The sequence below is a fragment of the Cucumis sativus genome, unplaced genomic scaffold (genome assembly GCF_000004075.3).
Source record: "Cucumis sativus cultivar 9930 unplaced genomic scaffold, Cucumber_9930_V3 scaffold80, whole genome shotgun sequence".
Lineage (NCBI taxonomy): Eukaryota > Viridiplantae > Streptophyta > Magnoliopsida > Cucurbitales > Cucurbitaceae > Cucumis > Cucumis sativus.
The window spans coordinates 135,084-151,713 of record NW_022279571.1 but is presented as its reverse complement, the minus strand read 5'-3'; the positions used below and the strand labels follow the sequence as shown (position 1 = coordinate 151,713).

The 16,630-nt window shown below is 37.6% G+C and overlaps 2 long non-coding RNA genes across 2 annotated transcripts; both read left to right on the top strand.

Annotated features, from left to right (window-relative positions):
• LOC116406260 lies at positions 1–616 on the top strand. Its single transcript, XR_004219290.1, has 2 exons — positions 1–136; positions 561–616. It is a non-coding gene; the product is annotated as an uncharacterized LOC116406260 (long non-coding RNA).
• A 13,547-nt stretch (positions 617–14,163) lies between these two features.
• Positions 14,164–16,241, top strand: LOC116406266. Its single transcript, XR_004219293.1, has 3 exons — positions 14,164–14,209; positions 15,690–15,764; positions 15,884–16,241. It is a non-coding gene; the product is annotated as an uncharacterized LOC116406266 (long non-coding RNA).
• The last annotated feature ends 389 nt before the right edge of the window (positions 16,242–16,630 follow it).

Sequence of the window (16,630 nt, the reverse complement as noted above, 5' to 3'; positions counted from 1 at the left end):
TGTTTTTAATTTATGATTGTTGTTGGTGGAGAGAGCGGAAGATGCCGGGGACAGCTTGGAGAAGATCAAGCGGCAGCTGGCCTCTGGGTCTGGTCGGAATTTGTTGCAGGGTCCCCTTCTAAAGCGATCTGAAACAGTAAACTAACGCATTGCAACTCTTTCTGTCTTTCCTTTTGTTTTGAATTGATGGTTACTGCTTAATTGCGCTGCCTTTAGGTCTTCCATTTAAATCGTTCTGACTGTTTTAGTGATATTTGAAGACTTAATTAAATCACCTAGAAGTACTTATTAAGATTAGGACGTCGGGATTTGTGATTTCAAGGAGATTAGAAATGTGAGAAATGCCCATGTTCGTGATCTAACTGTCGGCATATTTGTGTTTATGAATATGGCCGTCGATGTGATAGTATTCTCAGACTGTTTTGTAGTGCGCATATGCAGAATTGTGGTCACATTTGATCAGCCTTATATTTTCTGCGTTTCTATTCTTAGACAGCATTTTTTATGGCAATGAGCCTTCATTGTAGCAAATCTGATTTTCTCTATTACAATGTTTGCAGTTGAGGAAATGGAATGAGCGATGGGTAGTTTTGGACCCAACAACAGGGAAAATGGAGTAACCATACGTCCCATTTACACTGTTTTTGGTCCTTCCTTGCTTGGTTCAATGTAGTAATATGTTGGTGGAAACAGCTCATTTCTAATGCTGCTGCGATGGTGATGGGGTCAATGGACCTCTGCCAAGAGTGTTCATATCACAAATTGTTGTGGATTAGTTGAGTAAATAAACTCAGGTGCGTTTCACCGAATTCTCGATATGAAGAAATCTGAATATATTTTTTCCTTCTGAAATTTGGCTACAAGCTGTATCTTGGTGCTGCAGTAAGTGTATTGTTAGCGATGTAGTAGGCATAAGGTGGGAATAGGATGCATTTTGTGTTTTATCCATTTAAGTTTTTGGTTTATGCAACAAAACCTTAGCTTGAATTACAACTTCATATCATTTTTCCTACTGCATTCAGTACATAATCAGAAGATACACTGAATGTTCTTGCATTGGGAAGAAGCATGCTGCTTTGGCTGGTTCTCTGGGTTCCTTCACATGGGAAAAGCCTTTGCATTCAGAGTTTGAGCAATTAGCAAGGCTTTTAATCTCCCATGACTCTGAAACTTATGTTATTTAGGTCACCATATTATCGTGGAGAATGAACCAAATTTCATTTCTGAATTGTGATTTCACCAAGAATTTGAAAACAAAAATGCATATTGTTTTCTTTCTGATTCTCTTTTATTGCGTATTATTTTTTATTGGTCATTTACCTCCCACAGATGACATGAATAGCGCCAAACAACTACAAAGAGAACTGCCACACTCCTATAATTGCTGCTAACCTACCTAACTAAGAATATACGACAATCTCGAAAATGTGCCAATGAGAGACATCATCAGATCCAGAGATCAAGTTTGCCAAGAACTACTCATAGTAGAATTTGCAAATATGTGGTGCAAACTGAGCCAAGAATAGACAACTCCAACCTTTTTGGAATAGACGTGGTTATCAACCTTTTGACTCTCTTCTTCTTTTCTTTCCTGACTTGGATTCACTGCCCTGATCATTGGATGAATTTAGTGACTTTCCCTTTGAGTTCTCCATTGTTTTCCCAGAAGTTGATGAATGCTTCACATCTCCACTTTCTTTTTCTTTTGCTTTTGAAGATGTGAACTTAACCTTGGTGGAGAGATTGGTATTATTAGACTTATCGCCTGTTTTGGTAGACTTGCCTTTCCCCGTCTTCGATACATCTTGCTTGTTGGACTTTGCAACAGCGGCAGGTGTGGATGTCTCATCGTCCTTAGATTTGCTAGTCTTGTTGGATTCGGCATCATCATTCTTCGACTTGCCAGCGATTTTTGGACCTGTGCTACCAAGTTTACTTCCAATTTCAAGAGTGCCTTGATCCTTTGATTTACTTCCAATTTTTGGAGGCTGGTTTCAGCACAGGTGTGGTTTCCTTTTTATCATCATCACCTGACAATCTTTTCACGTTTTTTCCAGAAATAGATTTAGCTGATCCCTTCTTTCTCTTGACCTCTGATTGTTTTAAAGAACTCCCCCCACTCTTGCTGGTTCCATCACCCTTCCTAACAGACTGCTTCAATGTCTTAGTTTCAAAATCACTTGTAGTCTCACTTTCCCTTTCTCCTGCATCTTCAGCTGCAGCCTTAGCATCATCAGAAACTCCAGCAGGAACCGTCTCTTCAGCATCTGAATCGAGCTTTGCTCCTGAGTCATCCATTCCATCCAATGATTTTTTTGAAACTTCTGCAGATGATGCCGCCCCCTCTTTAACTGTGTTGCCTTTCCTTTTTGCCTGTCCAATCTTATTTCCCTGTCCAGACTTATTGTTACACCGATCAGGAACACTTTCTCTAAGTGAAGGTGAAGCAACATTTGCAGATTCAATCTCCATAGCCTTGGCTGAGGAAGGCTTGGCATCAGTCTCATTTTCCAAGGGCATGGAGGCTGTTTATTTGAGTCGGAAGCCCACTGCAAAATCTGTTTTGGAGTTTGTTCGATCTGTTCATGATGATACAAATTTGTTATGATCATATTGCATTTTGAAGTTTTGGGGTATTTTTCTTCCATTTCTTTTCTACTTCCAATTTCTGCTTACGTTGTATTCTTTCTTATGTATATTATTTTCTAATGGTCTTGTTGTGCAATGTCTTTCTTTTAAGTCATTGGCTACTTTGTAAAGAGAAAAACAAAGTGAACTATGTCATCGTTCTACTCTTTCTACCCCATTTCCGTAAAGAAGCAAGAAAACAGCTATCAGGCAAATCAATCTACTTAAACATTCAATTGGCCATTTAGTCTTTTGGGATTTAACATTCTGCCATTCTTGTCGTTGCCCTTAAATCTCCTCACAATCTCTTTGTTATTCCAACAATCCTTAAGAAAACCCTGTAAACCGAACCCCATATGTTCCCTTTTCTCCACATCGGTCATAATTTTGTCCACTCTCCAAACAATATCCTTTCAACCTTATTTTTCTTCACTACCCATTTCCAAAATTTTCATTTCCCTTGGAAAATCTTTGTCGATGTCGAAACTTGCGGCTGGGAACCGATAGTTCTCAATCATGTCCAGTGCTGTACCTCCCAATGGACGGCATGGATCAAGGGTTAAGGTGGATTTTTTTGTTATCGTTGGTTAGAATTCTTGTTCTGTTTTAGGACATAAATTCCAACACAAAGAATGTTTAAGTGTTAGCTTTCTCTACTCATAACCTACTCAAATATTAGAAAAAAGGACTTAACGACACAAATTGCATCCAAGTGTCCAGATGCAACACTATAGTGCCAAACAAACCTAACTAGTGTCCAAAATGTGCCTAAGATTTAAAGACAACCAAACGATGCTTAACTGTGAGCTTTTCCAATGCATAAGCTACCAAAAAGTGAGAAAAAAAGGTCTGAACAACCTAAAATCGCAACCAAGTGCCCAAATGCAACTACTATAGTGCCAAATAAACCTAAGTAGTGTCCAAAAGGTGCCTAAGCTTTAAAGAAAACCAAAGAATGCTTAAATGTGAGCTTTCTAGACTCATAACCAACTAAAAAGTTAGAAAAAAGAATTTAACAACCCGGAATGACAACAAATGCCAAGGTACAACAACTATAGTGCCAAACCAAGGTGCGTAAGCTGTAAAGGAAACAAAAGAATGCTTAAGTGTTAGCTTTCCCGACTCATAACCTAACAAAAGTTAGAAAAAAGGACTTAACAACCCGAAATTGCAACCAAGTGCCAAAGTGCAACAACTATGGTGCCAAAGAAACCTTATTAATGTCCAAAAGGTTCCTAAGGTTTAAAGACAGCAAAAAAAATGCTTAAGTGTGAGATTTTCCAAATCATAACTTTAAAAAATGTGAGAAAAAGGACTTAACGACCTGAAGTGGAAATCAAGTGTCCAAGTGCAACAGCTATAATGCCAAACCAACCTAGGTAGTGTCCAAAAGGTGCCTACGTTGTAAATGCAATCAAAGAATGCTTCAGTGTGAACTTTCTCTACTTATAACCTACCAAAATGTTAGAAAAAAGGACTTAACGACTCGAATTGCAACCAAGTGCAACAAATATAGTGCCAAACTAACCTAACTAGTGTCCAAAAGGTGCATAAGGCTTAAAATCAACCACAATGCTTAACTGTGAGCTTTTCCAACTCATAGCTACGAAAAAATGAGAAAAAAATGACTTAACAACCCGAAATGGCAACCAAGTGCCCAAATTCAATAACTATAGTGTCAAACCAACCTAACTACTATCCAAACGGTGTTAAGTTGTAAAGGCAACCATTGAATGCTTAAGTGTGAGCTTTCTTAACTCATAAGCTACCAAAAAATCACAAAAAAGGACTTGATGAACAAAAATTTCAACCAAGTGCGTAAGTTAAACAAATATGCTGTTAAAACAACCTAATTAGTGTCTAAAAGGTGACTAAGGTTTAAAGACAACCAAAGAATGCTTAAGTGTGAGCTTTCCCGACTCATAACCTACCGATAAGTCAGAAAAAATGATTGAACGACTCGAAATGGCAAGCATGTGCCCAAGAGCAACAAATAAAATGTCAAACGTACCTAAGTAGTATCCAAAAGTTGCGTAAGCTATAAACGCAACCAAATAATATTTAAGTGTGAGCTTTCTCGACTCATAACAAACAAAAATGTAAAAAAAAAAGACTTAACGACCCCAATTGGCAACCAAGTGCCTAAGTGAAACAACTATAGTGCGAAACATACCTAAGTAGTGTCCAAAAAGTGCCTAAGCTGTAAATGCAACCCAAGAACTCGTAAGTGTGAGCTTTGTCGACTCATATCCTACCAAAATATCTGAAAAAATAACTTAACGACCCGAAATGGCAACCAAGTGCGCATGTGCAATAATTATAGTGCCAAACAAACCTAAGTAGTTTAAAAAACGTGCCTATTATATAAACACAACCAAAGAATGCTTAAGTGTGAGCTTTCTCAACTCAAAATCTACCAAAATGTCAGAAAAAAGACTTAACGACCCAAAATGAAAATAAGTGCACAAAAGCAACAACTATAGTGCCAGACCAACCCAAGTAGTGTCCAAAAGGTGCCTAAGGTTTAAAGACAAACCAAGAATGTTTAACTGTGAGCATTCCTGATATGGATCAAGAAATCATGATTGAATCAAATGAAGAAGTTAGGAGATGCAATGCTTGGAAGTTGAAGAGTTATTTTGGGCAACTCAAAAGTCATAAATTTAAATGTTTAAGAAATAATGTTTATGTGTTTTTAGTTATTATGTTAGTTGAAAGGTTATCAAATTAAATGTTTTGACCTTTCATTTCATATTTTAATTAGTATAAATAGGGTTGTAATTTTTCCACATTTAAAAAGAAGAATTTGGGATGAAAGAAATCTGAAAATTCTAGAATGTAGAATTTTGTTCTTGTCTGTTGTGATAGAATGCACAAACATTTGAAGCATTCAAGTGAGAGTTGATCTACCTTACTTGTGGAGTGTTTTGAAGATTAAGGATTGATGGGAGTTTCTAATTTTGTTCGATCCTTGGTTTCTTAGATCATCTAAGCAATTTGTATGTAGCCTATCTTAGGGGTTGAAATCAAATTGGTTTTGCGGCTAGTGGGGTTGTGTTCTTTGAGTCTTGTTGTTTAACATGATTCTTAGATCCAATGCCTAGGGGTTTCTTATCAATTTCCAACACATAACCTACCAAAAAGTGACCAAAAAGGACTTAAGGACCTTAAATGGAAACCAAGTGTGCAAGTGCATCAACTATAGTGCCAACCAACCTATGTAGTGTCCAAGAGGTGCTTAGGCTGTAAAGACTATCAAACAATGCTTAAGTGTGAGCTTTCTTAACTCATAAACTACCAAAAAATTGAAAAACAAAGAAGGAATTAACGACCAAAAATGGTAAATAAGACAAGAACTATAGTGCTAAACCAACCTAAGTGGTGTGCAAAAGGCGTCTATAGTGCAAATCATGTCATTTTAATTGATCAATTCATAAGTTAGTCCTAGAAGTTTTATGGTATAGTGCTTGATTTGGCAATGCATAGGTAAAGAAACCATAGTGACTAAAGTTCACAAATCAAATGTATAGTATTGTGTTTGAAATGACTTTATAAGTGAATAAAAACACTAGGAAAAAGAAATTTAGTCATATAAGGGATCATCTAGCAACAGGTTTTTGTCAAGTTCCAAATGTAGTAACACTACAACAAAAATTATCTACTACGACAGTTGTTTATATCACAAAATGGAGGGAGGAAAAAAAATTATCACAAAAGGAAAAAAAACGCGCGGAAAAGGCGAAACTTTTCGGATAATACTTTTCGCGACAGTTATTTGACGTCATAGTATTGTAATTGAAAAAAATTTAGAGGCCTAGAACCACAAATGAAAGTCACGAATGAACCATCATCATTCTTCTTAAATCGCCACTAATCTTAAAAGTGCAAGCATTGTATATATGTTTAATTTTTAAAATAAAAAGAAAACAGTTCTAAAAAAGAAAATGGTTATCAATTCCTATCTGATGAGTTGTGGTAAAAATTATATCAATAAAATGAACAAGAAAAAAAGAAGTGTAAGGAAGGAAAAGTTGAATACGTAGAACCCAACGAATTTTGACCTAATCGGCTTAACTCTCCTACATTCTACAGGCTATTGTTGCTTCGGCCATGAGTGAATATTTTCCTACGCAAGTTCTGATATCGAAGGAACCCAACGCATTCTGACCTAATTGGCTTAACTCTTCTACTTTCAACTGCTATTGTTGCTTCGGCCAAGAGTGAAGAGTTACCTATACAACTATCGATCCCGAAGGAACCCGACGCATTCTGACCTAACCACTTTAACTCTCCTACTTTCTACAGAAATTGATGCTTTGGCCAAGAGTAAAAAGTTCCCTATGTGAATTCTGATACGTAAAGAACTTGATGCATTCCAACCTAACCAGCTTAACTCTCCTACTTTCTACCGTTATTGTTGCTTCAGCCAAGAGTGAAGAGTTCTCTACGCAAGCTTTGATTCTGAAGGAACCTGACGTATTCTGACCTAACTAGCTTAACTATCCAACTTTCTACAGGCTATTGTTGCTTCAACCAAGAGTGAAGAGTTCCTTATGCAATTTAGGAACCCGATGCATTTGACCTAACCGGCTTGACTTTCCTACTTTCTACGGCCTATTGTGGCTTCGGCGAAGTGAAAAGTTCTTTACGCAAGTTCTGAACTCAAAGGAACCCGATGGATTTTGACCTAACCCGCTTAACTCTCCTACTTTCTACCGGCTATAGTTACTACAACCAAAAGTGAAAAGTTCCCTACGCAAGTTTTGATCCCGTAGGAACCCGATGCATTGCGACCTAATCGACTTATCTCTCTAACTTTCTATGGGCTGTTATTGCTTCATCCAAGAGTGAAGAGTACCTAATGCACGTTCATGTCTCGAAGGAACCCGATGCACTCTGACCTAATCGATTTAACTCTCCTACTTTCTATGGGTTATTATGGCTTCGACAAAGATTGAAGAGTTCTCCACACAAGTTCTGATCTCGAAGGAACCCAACACATTCTGAACTAACCAGCTTAACTCTCCTACATGCTACGGGTTATTATGGCTTCGACCAAAGAGTGAAAAGTTCTCTACGCTAGTTTTGATCACGAAGGAACCCGATGCATTTTTGCCTAACCGACTTAACTCTCGTACTTTCTATGGGGTATTGTGGCTTTAGCCGAGAGTGAAGAGTTCCCGATAAAAGTTCTGATTCGGAAGGAACCTGACACACTTTGAGCTTTTCGGCTTAACTCTCCTACATTTTACGGGCTACTGTAGGTTCAGCCGAGAGTGAAGAGTTCACGAACAAGTTCTGATTCTAAAAGAACCCGATTCATTTTAATCAAACCAGCTTAACTCTTTTACTTTCTACGGGCTATTGTGGCTTCGGCCGAGAGTGAAGAGTTCCTCACACAAGTTCTAATCCCAAAGCAACTCGACGCATTCTAACCTAATCGGGTTAACTCTCCTACTTTCTACATGTTATTGTTGCTTCAACCATAAGTGAAGATTTCATTATGAAAGTTTTGATCCGGACGGAACCCTACGCACTCTGAGCTATCCGACTTAATTCTCCTACATTCTACAGGCTATTGTTGCTTGGTCGAGAGTGAAGAGTTCACAACAAGTTCTGATCACGAAGGAACCAGACGCATTCTAACCTGATCGGCTTAACTCTCTTACTTTTTATGGGCTATTGTGGCTTCGGCCGTGAGTGAAGAGTTCCGGACACAAGTTCTGATCTCAAAGGAACTCTATACATTCTGACCTAATATGCTTAACTCTTCTACTTTTTATGGGCTATTGTTGCTTCGACCATGAGTGAAGATTTTCCTACGCAAGTTCTAATATCGAAAGAACCGAATGCATTTTGACCGAACTAGCTTAACTCTTCTACTTCCAACGACCTATTGTTGCCTCGACCAAGAGTTAAGAGTTCTATATGCAAGTTCTTATTCTGAAGGAACCCGATGCATTCTGACCCAACCGTCTTAACTCCCCTACTTTCTACGGGCTATTGTGGCTTCGACAAAGAGTGAAGAGTTCTCTAAGCAAGTTCTGATCCTAAAGGAACCCGACGCATTCTGACCTAACCGATTTAACTCTCCTACTTTCTACGGGCTATTGTGGGTTTAGTCGAGAGTGAAGAGTTGTTGATGAAAGTACTGATCTCGAGGGAACTAGATGCATTTTAACCTATTCGGCTTAACTCTCCTACTTTCTATGGTCTATTGTGGCTTCAACCGAGGGTGAAAAGTTCCCAACACAAGTTCTGATCTGGAAGGAACCCGACGCATTTTAACCTATTTTGCTTAGCTCTCATACTTTCTATGGGCTATTGTGGCTTCAGCTAAGAGGGAAAAGTTCCTGACACAAGTTATGATACCAAAGGAACTCGATGCATTCTAACCTAACCAGCTTAACTCTATTACTTTCTACGAGCTATTATTGCTTTGACCATGAGTGAAGATTTTCCTATGCAAGTTCTGATATCGAAAGAACCAAATGCATTCTGACCCAACTGGCTTAACTTTTCTACTTCCAACGGGCTATTGTTGCTTCGGCCAATAGTAAAGAGTTCCCTACGAAAATTCTGATTTCAAAGGAACTCGATGCATTCTGACCTAACCGTCTTAATTCTCTTACTTTCTACAGGCTATTTTTGCTTCCACCAAGAGTTAAGGGTTCCCTACGAAAGTATTGGTCTCGATGGAACCCAATGAATTATGATTTAACCACTTTAACTCTCATACTTTCTATAGTATTGCTTCGGCCAAGAGGGAAGAGTTCCCTATGCAAATTCTGATATTGAAGGAACCTGACACATTTTGACCTAACCAGCTTAACTCTCCTACTTTCTACAAGTTATTGTTGCTTCGGCCAAGAAAGCATTCCCTACGCAAATTTTGATTCTGAAGGAACCCGACGCATTCCGACCTAACCGGCTTAACTCTCAACCTTTTTATGGGCTATTGTTGCTTCGACCAAGAGTTAAGAGTTCCTTATGCAAGTTCTAATATCGAAGGAACCAAATGCATTTTGACCTAACTGGCTTAACTCTCCTACTTTCTACAGGCTATTGTGGCTTTAGCCGAGAGTGAAGAGTTCCATGAAATTTCTGGTCAGGAAGGAACCCGATGCATTTTAACATATTCGGCTTAACTCTCCTACTTACTATGGGCTATTGTGGCTTCAACTGAGAGTGAAGAGTTCCCGACACAAGTTCTGATCCTAAAGGAACTTGATGCAGTCTGACCTATCCGAGTTAATTCTCCTACCTCCTACGGGCTATTGTTGCTTCGACCATAAGTGAAGATTTCCCTACGCAAGTTCTTATATCGAAAGATCTAAACGCATTCTCACCTAACTGGCTTAACTCTTTTACTTCCAACGGGTTATTGAAGCTTCAGCCAAGAGTGAAGAGTTCCCTACGAAAATTTTGATCCTGAAGGAAATCGACGCATTTCTGACCTAATTGGCTTAACTATCCGACTTTGTACAGGCTCTTTTTGCTTCAGCCAAGAGTTAAGGGTTCCTTACGCAAGTATGGATCCCGAAGGAACCCGACACATTCTGATCTAACCGCTTTAACTCTCCTACTTTCTATATGAAATTATTTCTTTGGCCAGGAGGGAAGAGTTCCCTACGAAAATTTTGATACGAAGTGAACCCGACGCATTCCGACCTAACCAGCTTAACTCTCCTACTTTCTACGGGCTATTGTTGCTTCAGCCAAAAGTGAAGAGTTCCCTAAGCAAATTTTGATTCCGAAGAAACCGATGCATACCGACCTAACCGGCTTAACTCCCCGACTTTCTATGCGTTATTGTTGCTTTGACTAAGAGTTAAGAGTTTCCTACGCAAGTTCTGATTCTCGAGGAACCCGATGCATTCTAACATAAATGGCTTAACTCCCGTACTTTCTACGGGCTATTGTGGCTTCGGCCGAGAGTGAAGAGTTGTCGAAGAAGTTATGATCCCAAAGAACCCGATGCATTTTAACCTAACCGGCTTAATTCTCCTACTTTCTACGAGCTATTGTGGCTTCAATCGAGAGTCAAGAGTTCCCGACACAAGTTCTGATCCCAAAGATTTCCTTGTGCAAGTTCGGATATCTAAAGAACCAAACATGCATTCTGACCTAACTGGCTTAACTCTTCTACTTTCAACCGGCCATTGTTGCTTCGACCAAGAGTGAAGAGTTCCCTACGAAAATTTTGAACCCGAAGGAACTCGACACATTCTAAACTAATTGGCTTAACTCTTCGACTTTCTACGGGCTATTTTTGCTTCCACCAAGAGTTAAGAGTTCCCTACGCAAGTATTGATCCCGAAGGAACCCATCGCATTATGATTTAATCGCTTCAACTCACCTTCTTTCTACAGGAAATTGTTGCTTTCACCAAGAGTGAAGAGTTCCCTACGCAAATACTAATACAGAAGGAACCCGACGCATTTCGACCTGACCAACTTATCTTTCCTACTTTCTACAAGTTATTGTGGCTTCGGTCGAGAGTGAAGAGTTTCCTACAAAAGTTTGATCCTGAAAGAACCCAATGCATTATGACTTAATAGGCTTACCTCTCCTACTTTCTACCAGCTATTGTAGCTTCGACCGTGAGTGAAGAGTTCTGATGCAAGTTTTGATCCCAAACGAACCCGACGCATTCTAACCTAACAAGCTTAACTCTCCTACTTTCTACGGGCTATTGTAGCTTCAGGCAAGAGTGAAAAGTTCTCTACACAAGTTCTCTACTTTCTATGGGCTTTTTATTATAAGTGTAAAGAAATAGGTGTATGAATTGGATTGATGAACATTTTTTTGAATTTTTTTTAAGCTTAAAAGGATATTTATGGAACTTTCAATAATTCATCAATATTTTTTAAACAGAACTTTTCAATAGTTGATGATTATTTTTTAAACAAAACTTTAGCGACTTTCATCTAAAACCAAAGACAATGGTATTTTTGAACCGTTTTCGAAAGTTTAAGGGCATCTTTCAACTTTTAAAAGGAGACATTTTTGACACAAACCACTAGGGGTATTCTAACACTGACAACACTAACAACACTAACAACCCAGACTACCCATCCCAAATTTCGAGTATTATTACAAATATGTTTTTTAACTTATGGATATGTTGAATTTTGATATTATGAAATTTTAGTAATTGATATGTGTGGTAAAAAAATTTAAGTGTTTAAGTTAATCAAGAATACACTCCGTTTACAAGGAGTACAAGGAGTCCAAGTAGATATTAGTTGTGTTTGAAAAATTATGAAAAAAAAGTCCTATTTTAAAAAAAAGTACAATCAAGTGAAATGTTACATAAACTTCACAACATAGTTAATAAGATAACACAATATTACAAGATTTTGTTTACACGTATACATATATATACCTCATTTTCCCATCCTCTCAAAATACATCATGGAAAGAATAAAACAAACACAAAATCAATAACATGAGGCAAACCACAGTTTGAACCATGCACAATGCTCTCTCTTTCTAGACTTTTAATGCATGGTCATTCTGTTTTCCGGCACTGGTTGTAAAGCAGTTCTCACTTTCACGCCACCTCCAACAACTTTTGTGTTGATGTTATTATTTTCCATCTTCTTATGGTTAAGTTGGAGTTTTTCCTTGAACAACTTCCTCAGCTGCCTTAGGCTAGTATTATCATTCTTCACCACTAACTGAATGAACTTTGCTTTGTTCTGTTCTTTTTCAGCTTCTTCTTCCTCAGCATCTGGGTTGTCCATTAGCAAACTAATGGTTTGTTCTTCAACGGGAGATTTGGCTTCTATTGTTGGCCTAGGGAATTGGTTTGCCAATGATTGAACTGCATTGTTGTTGGAGGATGTGATAGTGATTTCCACCAAAGCTTCCTCACATTGAACAATGGCATTTGGGATTTCTGGTTGTGAGTCGATAGCTTCGACATTATGTCTTTAGGAAGAGTTTCTTCTTCCATTTTCCATTGGATCTTGACATCAACCAAATCATCAGAAACATTCTCGAGGAACTCCTCCGTGGACTTATTGATAATTGTATCATCTTCTTCAGCTTGAACGGAACTTTTCTCCATTTTTGTTTCCTTCTTGTCTCCTTCAATGTCAGCATCTGATGCTACATTTCCGGTTGTGGGATCTGATCATTTTCATCTTGATCGTCTTTCACTTCCAAAGATTCTTCATCACTGCTCAAGGCATCATCTCCATCAACTTCAGTTTCTTCTTCCACATTTTCGTGGGGAAGAGACAGTTCTTCAGCAGAGTTATTCACGTGTGTTTTCTTCTTCAACATCTTCTTCAATTTTATGTTTCAATTCACAGGTAGACTCATTTTGTTGAGATTCAAATTCCATACCAAATTCTTCTGCAATGCTCGATTTGTGAACTTCAGTAACATCCAAGTCTTCAGTAGGCAGAGAAGATTTGTCAGATTCATTGATTTTCTCAGCAGAAATCTCCACAGAATCATCATCTTTCGAAACTTCATTTACTTTTTCATCTTCAGAGAAGCATTGCACATCCGAGTTAGCATGAGGTGCCTCTGTTTTAGAATCATCAACGCTCTTTGCACTAGTTACATTTTCATCAAAAGATTTTAACAGATCATCAAGAACCATTTCTGGTTCCTTCTCTGAGAGTGCAGTAAGTGTATTGTTAGCAATGTAGTAGGCATAAGGTAGGAACAGGATGCATTTTGTGTTTTATCCATCTAAGTTTTTGGTTTATGCAACAAAACCTTAGCTTGAATTACAACTTCATATCATTTTTCCTACTGCATTCAGGACATAATCAGAAGATACACTGAATGTTCTTGCATTGGGAAGAAGCATGCTGCTTTGGCTGGTTCTTTGGGTTCCTTCACATGGGAAAAGCCTTCACATTCAGAGTTTGAGCAATTAGCAAGGCTATTATTCTCCCATGACTCTGAAACTCATGTTATTTAGTTCACCATATTATCATCGATAATGAACCAAATTTCATTTCTGAATTGCGATTTGACCAAGAATTTGAAAACAAAAATGCATATTGTTTTCTTTTTTATTCTTTTCTATTGCGTATCATTTTCTATTGGTCATTTGTTGTGCAATGTCTTCTTCTTAAGTCATTGGTTACTTTGTAAAGAGAAAAACAAAGTGATTTATTTCATCGTTCTACTCTTTCTACAACATTTCCGTACAAAAACAAGAACACTGCTAACAGGTAGATCAAACTTCGCTAAAATTCGTTTCCCTTCTTGGAAGATATTCGTCCATGCCTAAACCTGCAGCTGAAAACTGATTGTTCTCGATCATGTCCAGTGTTGAACCCCCAAATGGATTGGAAGGATCAAGGGTGAAGGTTTATTTTCTTCTTATCGTTGGTTAGAGTTTTTCTTTCGTTTTCTTCTGCTTTGAGTCAATTCCATTGTTTTTTAAGAATTTAAAGTTATGGGTGTGATGATCCTTTGTTAGGAACGTTTTGGCAAGACTGGAGACTGCTTATCTGAGTCGGAATCCCACTGCAAAATCATTTTGAGCTTATTCGATCAGTTCATGTTGATACAAATTTCTCTTGATCGTAATGCATTTGGAACTTTTGGAGTATTTTTCTTCCTTCCATTTATTTTCAACTTTCAATTTCATTTTCAATTTCTGCGTATTTTTTATTCTTTCTTATGTATATTGTTTTCTAATGGTCATTTGTGGTGCAAATTCTTTCCTTTTAAGTCGATGGTTATTTTGTAAATAGAAAAACAAAGTGAACCATGTCATCGTTCTACTCTTTCTACAACATTTCCATAAAGAAGCAAGAAAACAATAGTCTTTTGTGATTTAACATTCTGCCATTCGTGACGATACCCTTAAATCTCCTCACAATCTCTTTGTTCTTCCAACAATCATTAAGAAAAATCCCTAGAAATCGAACTCCATGTCTTCCCTTTTCTCCCAACCGGCCATAATTTTTCTCTCTCTCCAAACAAAATCGTTTCAACCTTATTTTACTTCACTACCCATTTCCAAAATTTTCATTTCCCTCGGAAATTCTTTGTCGATGTTGAAACCTGCAGCTGGGAATCGATTGTTCTCGATCTTGTCGAGTGCCGGTTCTAATGGATTGCAAGGATCAAGGGTTAAGGTTTATCTTTTAGTTGTCGTTGTTTAGAGTTGTTGTTCTGTTTTTTTCTGCTCTAATTTCATTGCATTGTTTTTGAAGAATTTAAAAGATATGGGTTGTGATGATCGTTGATAGGGAGCTGAATCCTTTGTTAGGAATGTTTTGGTGAGCATGGAGGCAGTTTATCTGAGTGGGAATCCCACTGCCCATCTTTTTTGGGGCTTGTTCGTTCGGTTCATAATGATACAAAGAACTTTTTGGGTATTTTTCTTCCTTCCATTTTTTTTCTAATTCCAATTTCATTTCCAATTTCTTGATTGAGCATTCAATTTCAGGAAATGCACTGTATACTGTCAAAAGCAAATTTCAGTTGGCAAGTGGTTTGGAATATCAGAAAAAAGTAATTGTATAGTTTATAAGGTAATTTTGAGGTGATTTAAGAAAAATTGGTTGTTCGGCAATCAATTTTTCTACATTACCTCGACTCTACCTTAATAGAGGACATGTGTGTCTTCTAGTTTCACATTAGTTGGGTCTTTCTTTTCTATTGCATATTATTTTATGTTGGTGATTCGCTGTGCAATGTGTTTGTTTTAAGTCATTGGTTACTTTATAAAGAGAAATACAAAGTGAATTATTTCATCGTGTACTCTTTCTACAACATTTCCGTAAATAAGCAAGAAAACTGCAAACAGGGAGGTGAAACTTTCTTTAAAATTCAATTGGCCATTTCTTCATTTTTGATTTAATATTTGTGTCATGACCCTTAAATCTCCTCACAATCTCTTTGTTCTTCCAACAATCATTAAGAAAAATCCCTCGAATCTGAACCCCATGTCTTTTCTTTTCTCCTCACCAGCTAGAATTTTGCCCACTCTCCAAACAAAATCTTTTCAACCTTATTTTTCTTTACTACCCATTTCCAAAAATTTGATTTCCCTCCTCGAAAAATCTTCGTCCATGCAGAAACCTGCGGCTGGGAGCTGATTGTTCTCGATCAAGTCCAGTGCTGAACCCCCAAATGGATTGCAAGGATCAAAGGTTAAGGTTTATTTTTTTGTTATCGTTGGTTAGAGTTTTTGTCTTTTTTTTTCTGCTTTGAGTTAATTTCATTGTTTTTGAAGAATTTAAAGTTGTGGGTTGTGCTGATTCTTTCTTAGGAACGTTTTGGAAAACCTGGAGACTGCAAATCTGAGACGAAATTCTACTCAAAATCCGTTTTGGAGCTTGTTCTATCTGTTCATGGTGAATCAAGTCCGTTTTGTTCTGCTTGCACTTTCATTTTGAATTTTTGCATATTTTTTATTCTTTTCGATGTATATTGTTTTCTAATGGGCATTTAGTGTGCAATGTCTTTCTTTTAAGTCATTGGTTACTTTGTAAAGAGAAAAAAAAGTGAATTATGTCCTTGTTCTACTCTTTCTACAACATTTACATAAAAAAGCAAAAAAACTGCTAAAACAGGCAAATCAAACTTCCTTAAGCATTCAATTGGCCATTTAGTCTTTTGGGATTTAACATTCTTCCATTCTTTTTGTTACCCTTAAATCTCTTTGTTCTTCCAACAATCATTAAGAAAAATCATTGTAAACCGAACCCCATGTGTTTCATTTTTCTCCTCATCGGCCAGGATTTTTTGTTTGGGGAGTTGACAAAATTCTGGCCGATGAGGAGAAAAATGAAACACATGGGGTTCGGTTTACAATTTTGTCAACTCCCCAAACAAAATTCTTTCAACCTTATTTTTCTTCACTACCAATTTCCAAAATCTTCATTTCCCTCGGAGAATCTTTGTCGATGCCGAAACTTGCGGCTGGGAACCAATAGTTCTCAATCATGTCCAATGTTGAACCTCCCATTGGACGACAATGATTAAGGGTTAAGGTGGATTTTTTTGTTATCGTTGG